This window comes from Lynx rufus, unplaced genomic scaffold, assembly GCF_022079265.1.
Source record: "Lynx rufus isolate CCGP_SWC_20201006 ecotype Redwood Valley unplaced genomic scaffold, mLynRuf1.p SCAF_6, whole genome shotgun sequence".
Classification (NCBI taxonomy): domain Eukaryota; kingdom Metazoa; phylum Chordata; class Mammalia; order Carnivora; family Felidae; genus Lynx; species Lynx rufus.
In genome coordinates, this window is record NW_025814878.1 from 58,899,389 (window position 1) to 58,913,502 (window position 14,114).

Consider the following 14,114-nt stretch of genomic DNA (forward strand, 5'->3'; position numbering starts at 1 on the left):
CACATCTCATTCCTCTCACCTGCCATGTATCACACACTCTGTTCCAAGGGTTCTCAAAATGTGGCCCCTGGCCTGGCAACATCAGCATCACTGGGAACTTTAGAGTATGGATGGCGGGGCCCCAGCCCAGACCTACTGACACAGAAACTCACAGTGGAACCCAGCGTTCTGCGTTTTGATAGGCCATCCAGGTGACTCTGATGTTCACTTGAGTTCTAGAACCACTAAGTTATTTACTGAAAATCAATTTGCCCCCAAACCAATTCCCCAAATGGCCAACTTACTGAAAATCAGGTCTACAGGATGATCAGTATGTCAAGTGAAAGCTTAAAAATTAAATAAAATGAAACCTTGCCAAATAAAAAAAAAATGCACTGGCTTGCTTCCTGTCCAAAAACAAAAACAAAAAAATACCCACTTTTTTGTTTATACATAATTTACACAAGTGTAATTTATACACTTGTAACAAGTTTGATTTAACAGGTATAAAGAGAATATCCCCTTTTCGGTTACCAATGATGAAACGCACTTTTTAGAAAAGTATACATCTATATAGCGAAGAATTAACCTCACCCAAAGGAAGCTCTGGTCTTTTCCCTTGGCTTCTGGAAGGTGATCACCAGACCCTTAGAACATCCTGCTTGACAGGAGTGTCTTTGTTTGTTGGAACTTTGACCAATGACAGTCTAACACCAGGATTTACAATGGTGGTTTGGGCCACACTGTATCAGTTCTGACCTCCAGAGGAAATGGAGACTAAAGGTATTAGTCTGACCTCTAGGAGAGGCTGGAGATGAAAAGTCAATCACAATGGCAACGTGAGTGGGCCCCAATAAAAACTTTGGACACCAAAAGTTTGGGTATGTGTCCCTGGTTGGCAGTCCTCTGCATTTTGTCACTTAGGGTGGCTAGGAGATAATGCTATGATCCCACAGAGGCAGGACGGCCAGCAAATCTGTATGTGGTCCCTTTCTCAATTCTGTCCTATGTGTCTCTTTCCTTATCTGATTCCAAGTTGCTTCCTTTCCCTGTAATAAGCCATTTCCATGAGTATAAAAGTTTTCAGCAAGTTCTGTGAGACTTCCTAGTGAATTAATGACTGTGAGAATAGTTTTAGGAACCCCTTCTAACTGGCAACTGGTATCAGAAGTGATAGAAGTCTTAAGGGGATGGTGCCTTCAGAATGTACAGTTTAGCTAACTTCATAGAGATAAAATTAAAAAGTGGGTGGGAAAAACCCCTCACTCTTCTCTATGGTAATATTTTAGTTCACACTAAATTTTTTAATTTTAGAAATGTGATTTTTTTTGTTTTGCCCATGTATTAATATTCATCTCTTAGCGATTTTTATGTTTTGATAAATCTATTTTTGATCCTCACAATTCTACACATTTTAAGTTAATATATATTGAATGGTGGTATTAATTGATGATTATTCTTTCTGGAGCTCGTCATTTCTGTATTACTGCATTTGAGAGTTCTGAGATCTTATAATGAATAGAATTGTCTCTGTTAGCTTCCTTTATAGTTAAAATTTTAATCGTTAGAAACACCAAATTATTACTCTCTTATCATTTGAGAAATGTAAAGAATATTTCCAATGTTTGCAACTTGAGACAATAAAAAACAATATTCAAAATATCCTAAAGGCATTGGGAGTATGTAATGTGTAACATACACAATTATATTTGCTATATTAAATAGCATTCAGAAGATTTCACTTTCAGAAATTGGCTTTATCATGAATAAATGAAATCTAACATTCCTTTAGAAACTGTTAATGGTGAATGGTCAATACGGTATATTTGGCAACTTGGTGAGTGAGTGAGTTGATCTGGCTTGCTGCTAGTGCCACTGGGAGTTAAGGGACTCTGGGAATGGTTAAAAACACTGGATCTGAAGTCACATAATCCTTGGTTTGGTGAACCATGGTGATTAAGGGCAAATTTGTAACCAAACCATTCTGGGCTTGATTATAAACACTAGCAAGTGACTGGGACACACATGTAACCTCTCTCTGACTCAGTTTTCTTTCTAAAAAATGGGGACAATAATTGCACCCACTTCATGAACTTGTTTGAATATTAGATGACACTACATATATGAAGTGTTCAGTATATTACCTGTATAAGGCAAGGTCTTAGTGAAACTTCTATACCGTAATAACGATGAAATAGAATTCTATCTCCCTTACGTATTCTTTGGTTAAAAGCAGTGATACATTAGGAACACTAGTCTCCGGGGGTTTTGTTGCTGTTGTTGTTTTAAATTTTTTTAATGTTTGTTTATTTTTGAGAGAGAGACAGAATGTGAGTGGGGGAGGGGCAGAGAGAGAGGGAGACACAGAATCCAGCGCAGGCTCCAGGCTCTGAGCTGTCAGCGCAGAGCCCAACGTGTGGCTCAAACTCACAGACCACGAGATCATGACTTGAGCTGAAGTCAGATGCTTGATGGACCGAACCACCCAGTCCCCCTGTTGTTGTTGTTTTCAATTGAGGTGCAGCTATAGATATAAAAGGCTATCAGAAAATTGATTTTAATGTAAATGGATTCTGCTTATGCATTCGTGGAATATCTAAAATTTCAAAACTATGGACATCTGGCTGGCTCAGTCAGTAGAGTATGTGACTCTTGAATTCAGGGTCATGAGTTCAAGCCCCACATTGGCCATGGCCTACTTAAAATATTAGATCAACAAATCAATAAAATTTCAAAACTAAAAAGCACAGGTAATAATAATAAAAAGATCTTTTAATTTGTGTAATTCTGAATTTGCTTCTAGATTTCTTATTGCCACTCTTAAAAACTGAAAGAAATTCCAGTTGTTTTCAATGTCTGTTTTTTATTATGTGGCTTGTTTCAATTTTTAATATATTCCTGATATGAATTTTTTTTTCAGATCTTCCAAGTTGTAACAGTACCTGAAATGGTGCCCAGCTGCTATCAACTCCACTGCTGACAGAAATGACTCAAACTGCACAAGAGTTATCTGGGTTAATGAAATGCAAAAAGTCCCTCAGAGCAAAGGCTACAGAACAGAACAAGAGGCCAAGGGAGGTCTTTTTTTTTTTTTTTTTTTTTGAATCTGCTTTCCTTGGGTATTTTCAAAAGCAACCACAGCAAAGGTGGCATGGAACAGGCATCCTCAACCAGGGTGCTAGAACTTGACACCTGGCTTGGCAGAGTCAGGGACAGAACACAACCCCTTGAATAACGTACATATATCATTGTACATGTTTGAACAGGCAACAAAGGAACTCCAAATTTGTCAGTATGGTTATGTTAGAGGGTATGACTATAGAGGGAAGGAAGAGACTATTACTTTTGTTTCATTTACATAGTATTATTTGTCATTAAAATAAATATGTGTTACCTGTGTATTTCTAACAACTGCCTTTTGAAAACTTTGTTTTAGTTTTAATATTCAGGACTCTGCAGAAAGATACATCTGATTAAAATCCTGGGTCCCATAATCCACAGTCAAGTGGCAATTTACCTTCAACATGTGACCTTTGGCTAATGTATTAGTTTCTCTGAACCTTAGGCCCTTTATCTGTAACATAGAGATGATACAAACCTCATAGGTTGTCTTGAGGTTTAGGTACAATTATGCTTAATATCAAGCACAGTATCTGGCACAAAGTAGATGTTTAATGAGTAGAAGCTGTTATTCTAATCCAAGCTGACTGCCCTACTTTCAAGTCTCTCTTCGATCTCAATTAGAATGAGAGCTAAGAAACAGCTCCTCCTCTGCCCTCTGCCCAAATCTTCTTCTTTCAAATGCCTTCCTAATGACAGCCCCACTCAAAATCCCTGTCTGGCTGTAGGACTTAACTTTTATCACACCCTACGTTAAGGTCTGACCACATCATAAAAACCATCACCATTTCCACAAACACACAACCTCCATTCTGATAATCATAGTCTTAGAAACTTAATGTTATAAGTTTAAAACATCATAATTTTTAAAAGTCACAACACTGGTTAATAAGAAGAAAAAAGGAAATTATTAAATCAATTATTATCTATGTTTGGGCTTAATAATCTTACAAGGCACCTCAGTCAGAAAAAGCCTCACTGGGGGCGCCTGGGTGGCTCAGTCAGTTAAGCATCTGACTCTTGATTTCAGCTCAGGTCATGATCTCATGGTAGTGAGATCGAGCCCCATGTCAGGCTCCATGCTGGCTGTAGAGCCTGCATGGGATTCTCTCTCTCCCTCTTCCTCTGTCCCTTCCCCGCTGGGGGGTGCTTATGTGCACTCTAGCTCTCTCTAAAAGGAAGGAAAAAAAGAGAAAAAGCCTCACTGGATACCACCAAAGTAAGGAAGAACCCAGTCATTCATCAGCTTGTGAAACTTGTGAAATGTCAAGAGAGCTTGTGAAACAATGTCAAGAGAGCTTCTAGAGCCCACAGGGAAGGACAAAGTGTCTTTTGGCAGCAAAAGAGGTGACGGGACCATGGTGCTGTCCTTTAGCACTGAGTGTCCTGAAAAGGTAAACTGCAAGCTCACTGAAAGTGGGCACATCTTCCTTACTCACCATGGAGCTCCTAGACCCTAGCACAGCACGCATACAATAAATAGAGATGAATGGATGAATGAATGAAACAACATGTTCTTCAAAAGTTCAGATGACGACGCAACTGCGATGATGTCCAGCTGTAACACAGGGTCATAAAAATAACTAATCTGACATAGGCAGAAATTTTCTGGATGCAAGGTGTTTTAGACAAATAGCTAAAGTAGCTACAGTTAAAGAAAAAGAATATCTACCATAAGCTAAATACACATTAGTTCAAAGCTAGACATTTAGAAAGAAGTAAGAACATATGGCAATGCCCTCTATGAAGCCACAACATTCTGCCAAAGCATGGGATAAGATTCTGCTCAGAAATATGGAAGCATCGCACAGATTCTTCCTTGGTTCACACTGTTTTTGTCTTTGGGAGAGACTTGGCCAGGCTGAGATTTACAGTTGTCACAGATCACTCTTGGCTGATAATGTGCTACCGCCACCACAAATCTTTCTAATTGAAAACCCAGTTTGTGAGAACACAATCCACTTTAAGTGCCTCCCACAGAGAGAATTGTCGATTTATAGTGTGTCAGTCCTCCTGTATTTCACACAGAAATGACACAAATTGAGTCTTAAAATCACAGTACATGAATTCAGTTTCTCCAGGTCACATTGATGTCATGCAGTCACAAGATGAACTACAACCAATTTTAGGTTGGTACATTAATGTCACAAAACTGACCGATGGAAATTCCACTACATCTTCAAAGATGGTAAGAGCAACAGATTTTTTTAAGCACTTAAAGTTGGTGAAATATGATCTTTTCACCTGGTAAACTACACATAGCTTTCGAATTGCACTGGACATGGGCAAGATGTACTGTGAATTCCGTTTTTTCAGAAATCCAAACGATTTTCTGGATGAAATAACTGCAGTGTTTTGGATACATTCAACCCTTATCTTTTATGAGAGTTCAATAAAAGTAAATAAACATGTTTAAGGAAGTTATTGAAAGGAGCAACTTATAATGATCAGCAGATCCAGCCGGATCCCCTACATCTTGTAAATGCCCAGTGTTACATCATTAGTGATGTTTACAATGGCCATGTGCCATTACAGAGTCAAGCTAACTTCTGAATCAACAAAGATTACATTTTGCTCAATTTAGTGTTAATGGTGATTATCTTTTATTACATTTTGGTTATGCCTCACATATAGAATGGGTAGTAAATCCCAGTTCATGAGACTGTTCAGTTAACCACAATTGCCCATTTCCCTAGCATTGAAGAAAGAAGGGTCCTAGCCACAGTTGAACTGGACTATTTACCTTTTTTTTTTCTCTCTCAAATGCAAAAGTTTCCCAACCCATTTGGGGAGCTTAATGGCCTGAAACAGTGAGGCTGTTTCATTGGAGGGTTTTTCCCCCAATATATTTTGTAGCCATTTTAATTCTTCCTCAAACAGTATAGTTAAGTGTCTCAGAGAATAATGTATCAGGACAAATGAAAACAGCAAATTAGATTACTATACATATAATTAGGCAGCAAAAATTAATATTTCCAAAATACCAGTTTTCTCTCACCTTAACCATATAAAGAAAAATTCACCTTGTATGCTAAAAAATGTGAAACATACTGGTTTTCCCCAACATTTTCAAATATGTAACTTGTTTACTCAAAGAATCTAACTGTATTTCACAGCTTTGCTCTTGGCACAGTTGCTTCTTAAATTAATTACATGGTGATAATAAGCCCTTCAAAACCAGCATGATTATGCTTTATCCTATTTCTTTTTTTTTCTTGGTTATCTCTACACCCAATGTGGGGCCTGAACCTACAACCCCAAGATCACAGGTAGCATGCTCCACTGACTGAGGCTAGCCAGGCATTCTCTCTAGAATTTTCCTCCTCCTGGATGCACCCATATTTCAACCACTTGAGTCTTCTGGGGAATGGAATGGAAAAAGGATACAAACCGAGTTGTTTTTTTCTTAAAGATATAGCAAATGGGAAGGCCAAAACTGTTGCCTATCATGAAGTCAGGTTATCCATGAATGGTATTTATCCTTGTCGATTGTTACTACTCTGGAAAATGGAAAATGGCATCCATACATCTGGCTTTATCCTTGGGTCACCCTTTCAGATCCCTTGGCTTCTGCTCATTCCTCTGGTGCTTCTACTACTTTTTAGTCTACAACTATATTCCTTGGGTATGGGATTTCAATACTTTACTACCCACCATGTAAAGAAGTCTATTCTTTCAGGTATTTAGGGATGACACTTACTCTTCCTTACTGGATATATTTGATAAGCCATTATTGAATGAATCTTCCCACACAGACTCCATTTGTTCTGTCCTCATATCCTCAACCCTGCCTTTCCAAATCTACTATGGACATACTGACTAAAACCAAACTGGGATTTACTGCATTTTGACAGCTGTCCTAAAACAGAATTTGGGTCCTGTGTCAAGGAGTGACTTAGCAGGTGTGATACACAGTCTGCATGAATTAGGGGAAGTAGCTACAAAGAAAGGAAAGTTTCAGAGGACAATAATATCAGAAAAGTTTGAAAGCCTGAAGAAAATGATAGGAGAAAAACTGAGGAGGCTGAGTGAGAGATTCTATGTCAATTACAATGTAAGCATTCAGGGAAGATTCTGTAAAACACAGACGAGGCTCTTAATGGTGCTTACCAAAGTCACACTGGGTGTGTTTTAAGCATGATGGCTAAAACTCTAGCTTCTCTTCTCTAAACAGAATCTTGAAACTAAAAGGTACTTCAGAGATCACTGGCCCCTCGTTACTCAAGGTGTGGGCCCTGGGCCAGCAGCACTGGCATCAGTGGAGAATGTGTTAGACACAGAATCCCAGGTCCACCTCGCACCTACTGGATCGAAGGTGCATTGTGACAAAAGCTCCAGGTGATCTATGTGCACACTAAAGTTTGAGAGGCACAGCTTGTGCCTTGTGGCACTCCTTGCATGCCTAAATATTTGAAGTGATGAGATATCCAATACTTTACATAAGAATATAAGGTATTACTACTACCTCCAGAATACTGAATCATAATCGCCCTCCTGATAACTTTCTCCCCTTGGTCATAGTAGAATTTCAATAAATTCAATCTTTTATACTTAACAGCCTTTCTGATATGTGGTTACAACTATTAAGTCTCCTCTTGGAAAGGAGCACCTAATCCAAATTCTCTGATTCATAAAATGTTAGCATTGAAGGCTGATGCTAGAAATCCTGTAGTCTGGGCACAAGACCAGAGTCCAAATCCCAGCAAGGAAGGACTGGCTGCCACACCTTGGCAGGGTAGGGGGTGGGGGGTGGGAAGAAAGGTTATTACATAAGAAGTAAAATTTAAATAAGACTCATGGTTTCAAGAACAAGGCCTCTGGGAGAGTAGCTCGTCCTATGTTCTTGGATGGTAACAGTGGTAGCAGCCTTCAGGTAAATCTATCCCACCATCCTCCTTTCCCCAGTTACTCTGGTTGACCTTCTCTGGGTCATCTCCTTCTTATCTTACATTCCTGAAGAGGAATTTCATGTGGTCATCATAGAGCTTCTAGTGATACAAATCCCTCAGACCCATCCCTATGGAATTCAAAAACCAGAGCTTTTAAGGAATCTCCATTTGCCATAAAGAATGCCAAGGCACTGTCACCTTGCCTACCCCATCTGACACTGGGAGTGGCTGCCTGGAACCTTGTTGAGGGCTGTGAGCCCACATCCAGACTCACTGAGAGTGGTCAGGCTCTTGTTATTATGTCTGTTGCGGGTACAGAGAGGGAGCAGGAGCAGGTATGCCAGCCTGGGATCATAAAGTGTGCACATGTGTAAGTGCTGAAACACACTGTTCATGACCTCATCACATTGAATCTGTTACATCTTTTCTACAGAGAACTTTTTGGAAGAACATTTAATAATGTGGAATTGCCTTAATTATCACTCACTATTCTCTTTAAAAACCCAGTGTGAGTTAATGGCCACTCTTAAATTTTTAATACAAAACCTCAACAGCTCTTCTTTTATTTTTAATGTCCTCTTTTAATATCTTTTTCTTCAGTGTGCCAACATTATATAAGGTGTGTACGACTACAGATAGGGGTGCCCAGCCTAGCTGTGGCATCTGTCTTCAACCTTCTATTTTATTCATCATTTTGGTTTGACAGTCGTGAGCCTGGCAATACACACTAGAGCCACTCTCCCATTATTTGACTATACACAGATGAGGGCAAGAGCCTCAGCTAACACACTGTTTCTTCTAACTCCATTAGTTGCTAAGCAACCACTTCACTAGAACCTTCCTATTCCAAGGCAGAATAGGCCAGTTTAATACGGAGTGTTTGGGTTGTCACATGTATTCAAGTTCACTCCTTCTGTAAACACATCTGATGCTCTGTCCGTGCAGGCTATGTGAAAAGCCTCCCTATCTTACAAAATGGGAAAAAAAGAATTTAGGCATCCTCAAGAGGTCTAATACTTCTGAAAGGTACTCAAAGAACTTCTTCTAATCCTATGAAAATTTATAGATGTCTGTATGTAATTTTTTAAGTGATATGAATGATTTGATATGGCTATCTCTCTTATTACTTCAGAGTCACATGCCTCTAAATGAGAAGAACACTGGTAATTCAATCTTTCAGGAATCCAGGCATGCAAGCCCCATGCCCAACCATCATCAGATGGGCTAATTAAAAGCAATTGATTCAACAAGCAGCTGGATCATCCCAGTATAGACAGTTCATTTTGAATCAATTTTTTATAAAAGTGATGAATAGCACATATCTATGGATCCCAATAATTCTTTACACCAATTCATCAGATTCACATGATCAGCTGTCTTGCCCCTTTTAAAAACCATCTGTCTTGACTCAATACTCAATTTCTAAAGGTTTAAAATTTTCATCAGCTTTATTATCCTTCAAACATGTGTTCTTGTCTTTCAGATGAAGCTAAGGTTGGCTGTATCACTGTGATTAAATAAGCATGAGTGAAACTGATTTTAAATAAAACAGCATGAAAATTGTAGTTTTAAAAACATGAAAAAGATATGGCAGAAAAATAGTCTTTCAACACACACTTGAAACAAATACACATAAAGAGCTTAGCACAACGACTGCATAAAATAAATTACTTTTAAGAGTTAACTGTTATTATTACATTGCAAATATTTTTTTCTAGCTCCATAATATTTATATTCAGAAGAAGTGAATCAGTTTCAATGAAAGAATAAAATACAGACCAGAGTTCACCATTCATCACTATAATGAATACACTGCACGATCAGCACAATAATGAAAATAACAGTCAGCCTATCTGAAATGTTAACGACTTCGCTGGCATGGATGCAAACAATTTTAAAAGGGAATGTGACAATGATTCTTCAGAGGCTCTCAGCTCTCTATTTAAAAAGGAAATAACATTTGACCAGTACCACAATTAACTGGTACTTCCCCTTGAACTCACAAAGGGAATTCTATTTTTAATGAATGTGTTCAGGTTTAAAAGGAAATTGTGACATCATTTTAATTTTTTTAAAAAGCAAAAAAAAAAAAAAATGCACACGCCTTTTGGTGCTCATGAGGCCCTATCCCACAGGGCATCTAAAATGAGCCTCTTGGGGCACCCAGTGGGCTCAGTCGGTTAAGCCTCCAACTCCTGATTTCAGCTCAGATCACGATCTCATGGGATCAAGCCCTGCATAAGGCTTTGTGCTGAGCAAAGAGCCTGCTTGGGATTCTCTCTCTCTCTGACCCTCCCCTGCTCACACATGTGCATGTGGACTCTCTGACTCTGTCTCAAAATAAAAAAGTAAATAGTAAATAAGTAAAAGCAGGCTCCTAGTTACTCACTACTGCAGCTTCTATGCGAGACAGACGGGTAGCTGTTCATTATCAGCCAGGCAATTAATGTTTATCGAGTGTCCATCGAGTGTGAGGCTCTCTATAACAGACTGTCCATAAAATGTCAGATTGAGTGCTTAATTTGGCTTTGCTGAATGTCAAGGCCATCATTAATGGTGCTATTTTTCCTGACTAAATTTAAAAGCCATTTCATGAGGCCTCTTCTTGGTGGATATTAACTAAATGACTAATCATCAGATACAAGTTGCAGAATGCCAACATCTACTCATGAACAACAGTTATGACTTAGGTGAGAAATTGAGCACATTTTCAACTGTGGGTGATTTTCGTCATTTTCCTCAGCTCCTTGGAACTGTAGTTGTTTGTAGGTTATTTTAAAAGTCACCATCACCTTAAGAAAAGTCTAAAGCAGCATTTTAGGTCCCTCTTCTGAACCAGATTCTGGTATTTTTGGAGTTACAAGTTGAGGAGAAGAGACCATACGCTACCACATTAGGTCCTCAGCTAATTAGCCAAGGACTCAAAACTTGGGAGCAACGAGGTTTCCAGTTTTCCCTGGCTCTTAATTCCCTAGTGGCTTTAGGTGATACTTTTTATGTAAAACTAGTCCAGCTGGATCCAAGAAAACAGCAAAATATCTGCTGGATCACAAGTCTTGTGGACTCAGCACTTAAATCCTTTTCTCAGAGTACATACCCACTAAGAACCTAAGAAGTTCTATGTCAAGGAGCTGGTACAGTCATCACTCTCTTGGTTTTTAATTCAATCTCAGCATCAGCAATGCCATATTCTCATTCATGGGAAGAAACCAGAGTTAGTACCCCAGTGTTTCTGAGCATCCTTCTGCTCCCCACCCCTACACCAGCAATTATACAGAGAAAAATGGATGGATAAAGATAAAAAATGAGATTAAGTTTCAATAAAGATCATTTTTATTGGTGTAAGTTGAAGCAGGTATCACTAATCACTTTTGTGTTTACAACTCTATCTATGGACCCAGGCATCCTTTTCACTGCTGAATAAATATGATCTAAAATTCCAGAAGGAAAGAGTTGTAGCTGTCTGGGACAGGCAGACAAAACATCTGTGCAAAGGCCCTGAGGTGAGAGCTTGACAGGCGTGTCTGAGGAACAACAAAGAGGCCAATGTGATTGGAATGGAGGGAGGAAGGAAGAGCAAAAGTCACATGAGGGTGGCCTGATGAGACAGAATCATGCAGACAACAGACATTGGCTTTTACGCTAAGTGGAAGTGAAAACTAAGTGGAAGTGAAACTGGAAGTCATCAGATGGTGCCCAAGCAGAAGTGATATAATCCAACTTGCATTTTTATTAAGAGCACTGGGGCCGCAGTACTGAAATAGGTTCTAAGGGATCAAAGATTGAAGTAGGACAATAAAGTAGGAGGATACTGCAAAATTTCTGTCAAAGATGGTAGTGGCTTCCACCAGTGTGGTAGTAGTAGAAGTGGTTGGAGTCTGGATACCTTTTTAAAGTAGAGCTGTGGGACTTGCCAGCCGATTGGATGCAAGAGAAAGGAGTCAGGAATTACTCAGTGGTTTGGGGCCTGCATCAACTATAGAGTTGCTATTAAATGAAATGGAGAATGCTGTGGAACAAGCAAGTTTGTGGGAGGAAACTGGGAGTTCGATTTGGACACATTCGGTTTGTGATACCTCTTACACATCCACAGAGGGATGATGAACAGTTGGTCACTGAATATACCAATTCTGGATTTTTGGAGATAGTCCAATGTGGGGATATAAATTTCGGAGTCATCATCTGTGATGATTAATGTTGTCAACTTGATTGGATCATGCAGTGCCCAGATATTTGGCCAAACGTTATTCTGTGTGTATCTGTGAAGGTGTCTCTGCCTGAGATTAACATTTGGATTAACAGGCTGAGTAAAGCAGACTGCCCTCCCTAAGGTGGGTGGGCCTCGTCTGTTCAGTTCATGGTTTGGATACAACAAAAGGCTGGAAAAGAGAGGATTCTCTTTGCTTGCCTGCCTTCAAACTGAAATATTGACTTTTTCCCGCCTTTGGCCACACACTGAAACATGGGCTCTTCCTGGGTCTGCAGCCTGCAGCTTTCAGACTGAAATTACACTATTGGCTCCCCTGGGTCTCCAGCTTGCTGACTGCATAGATCTTGGGGCTTTTTAGCTTCTATAATTGCATAAGTCAATTCCTTATGATAAATCTCTCTTTATATATAAAATCCTATTGGTTCTGTTTTTGTGTAGAGTCCTAATACATCATTTTATACATTACATGTATATCACATATACATGTGTGTATCCAGATAACACCATGAAACAGTATGAGATTATCATGAAAGCTGGTACAGACAGAAAAGAGATACAAACACTGAGTCCACGCCACTCTAATTTTAAGAAGTTGGGGAAATAAACAAAGTAAGAAAAGAATATTAAAAAGTAGAGGCCAGCAAGTGGAAGAAAATCTGGAAAGCCCAAAAGCCAAGTGAAGAAAATGTTCTAAGAAACAGGAGGAAACCAAACTGATGATGAGTTGAGAAAAAAGAGGACTGAAAATTGATCACTGGATTGGGCTATACGTTATTTATAATTTTTGTATCCATGCTCATAAGTGAGATACAGCTCTCATTTCTTCTGCTGCCTTGTGTTTTGGTAATAGAATTACACTAGCCTACTAAAATGAGGTGATTAGGTGTGTGGCTTTCCATTTTCTTCTAGACTTCAGAAAAGACTTATACAATAAGGGAAATACTTGTTAAGTAAAGAGTTGGTAGTACTAGCAAGTAAAAAATCTAGACCCATTGCCTTTCTGAGACTTTCTATGACTCCTTTTTGATAACTACCCCAATTTCTTATATTTTCTCTTATCTTTTGGTACAATTTTGGTAATTTATATTTTCCTAGAAACTCATTCACCAAGGTGTTGAAGAGTATTGGTATAAAGTTTCTATGGTATCTCCCTGGCTGAGTAGACCCTTCCAAGCAACAACTCCCAAAGGGAAGCATAAACCATTGGGAATTAGCTGGCCACCTCTGCCACATTCTTGTTTCTATGCCTTGCTGAATTATTTGGTTTCACGATCACTACTTCAACAATAGAAAACTCTGGCCCCTTTACATGACACGATGCATTTCTCTATCCCCCATGCTCTTGTTCTCCTAATCCTTGCATGAATCCTAGTCTTCTGTTTTGTGTTTGGCATTTTCTGTTCCATCAGCCCCTCTCCAGAATGGAATGCTGCCACCAAACCTTCACCTGTAAGTAATCACAACAGCTACTCTCCTAATGATGAGGGCATTCTGTCTGTTAGCCTAAGCCTTGCATGAAAACCTTGGGAATCAGAAACGTCCAGTAGGAATTAGCTTTGCCATCTGTCTCTGAGCTCAAGTAAAATCTTTTAGATACAACCAGCTTGACTCTGCTTATTAATCCACTAAATCCCAAACACACTGCATGGGCTAGACCATCAGGACATGCCCAGGATTCTCTTTTCTTGAAATTAACGTCTGTAGACTGAAACGTTAACTTTGTTCCCCCAATTCTAATGATAGCCTCCTCAAGAACCAGAAGCCGTTCTAAATTGCTCTGACACAGAGCATTGAGCAGAGTCGGAGGCAGGTGAGCAAGGGGTTGAGAACTTGGGCTTTGGAGTCCAGCAAATAAGGGTTTGAGCCTTAAGGCTGCATCCCTTTTTAGCTATGTGACCTTGGCCGGGTTACTTTAC

At 39.3% G+C, this 14,114-nt stretch overlaps 1 protein-coding gene across 8 annotated transcripts in view; it reads right to left on the reverse strand.

The window, feature by feature from the left end:
• The window catches only part of KLHL32 (kelch like family member 32), a 192,880-nt gene that overhangs the window by 143,839 nt on the left and 34,927 nt on the right, over positions 1–14,114 (reverse strand). The window lies entirely within an intron of this gene.